This window comes from Austrofundulus limnaeus, unplaced genomic scaffold, assembly GCF_001266775.1.
Source record: "Austrofundulus limnaeus strain Quisiro unplaced genomic scaffold, Austrofundulus_limnaeus-1.0 Scaffold274, whole genome shotgun sequence".
NCBI classification, from domain to species: Eukaryota; Metazoa; Chordata; class Actinopteri; order Cyprinodontiformes; family Rivulidae; genus Austrofundulus; species Austrofundulus limnaeus.
In genome coordinates, this window is record NW_013952676.1 from 741,855 (window position 1) to 743,126 (window position 1,272).

General features: G+C 36.2%; 1 long non-coding RNA gene across 1 annotated transcript; it reads left to right on the forward strand.

The window, feature by feature from the left end:
* Window positions 1-1,155, forward strand: LOC106526387 (uncharacterized). Its single transcript, XR_001311250.1, has 3 exons — window positions 1-20; window positions 877-983; window positions 1,081-1,155. It is a non-coding gene; the product is annotated as an uncharacterized LOC106526387 (long non-coding RNA).
* Window positions 1,156-1,272: the final 117 nt, after the last annotated feature.

Sequence of the window (1,272 nt, forward strand, 5' to 3'; positions counted from 1 at the left end):
ACATGTGAGATCAGTCTCAGGTACCACCCCCAAGCTCTAGTTCTGTAAAAGTGACTGAGTTGTGTTTGCTGTGGTGGCCATCTTGAATTGTGCTGACTCTAAAACTTAATTAGTGGTAGATGAACATCTAATGATTATTTTCTGATATTTTCTTCAAAATCCACCTTGGAGTTCATGACATATTTTGCTAACATGTGAGTAAAAACATAAATAATCTGCCTTTAGGATATAAAAACAATATTCTGGTAAATGAAAAAGTAAAAAAAGAGTAGTTTTACTGCACTTTGTGCTTGATTGTTAATAATACTTGTGTATTTTCAACAATATATTTAGTATTTTTGTAGTTTCAATTTAAATCCATCATCATTTATGTAAATGATTGGATTGTAGCTGAAAGTAGGATGGATGATTGTATTGGGATTATAATCCTTCATCTCTCTGATCATCAGCTCTTTGTGATGGTAAATGACACCAGGATGGATCAGTTTATTCCTTTAATCTGAGGATCATCCTGGCATTAGCTGTGGTCTCTGTGTTAAAGCTGCCATTGATATGCAGGAAGTGGTGTTTATCCTGATGAACCGGGTGTGACTAACAGCAGCACTGACAGAAACAAGGATTATAATCAACAATTGGCTTTAAAATCAGGTTAAACAACTCAATTTTCAACAGAAAGCATGTCATCTTTAGGTTTTTATTATTCCACCACAAATTCACCAACTTTTCTTAGATTTTGAACTTTTTTTTTTATCTCTTGCTGCTTTTTGTCTGTCTGTTAGTAAAATATGTCATGAAACACTGAACAAACTAATCAGATGCTCATATTCATCAAATTATTTTCATGGTTTAACTAAAACTGTTATTTCTCATCATCAGATAATGTTCATCTGTAACTCTGGGAGAAAAGAAACTCTGGGACTTTGGTTTTATTTTATTATTATAATTTTTTTGTTGAACCCAACCTGACTGACAGGATCATCACTGTTAGTAACATCATTTTTAATATTTTCCCTTTTGTCTGAAACCATTTTACTTGAAGTCAGTTGATGTTTAAATGGGATTTAATCCCTTCTTTTACAGAAGAAGTGGGAGAATCAGGAGGAGTTCCTCCCCCGTCCTGAGTGGACATTCCTGTCTTTACGGCGTGGATGTGACTGTGGAGGACAGGCAGACGGTTTGGGCTGAGGTGGGCTGGGGGGTTCTGTCCAGACTGACTGGAGCCTGGCTGCAGCAGCCTGAATAGGACTGCTTAATGACTGCAGTTGTGAAAAC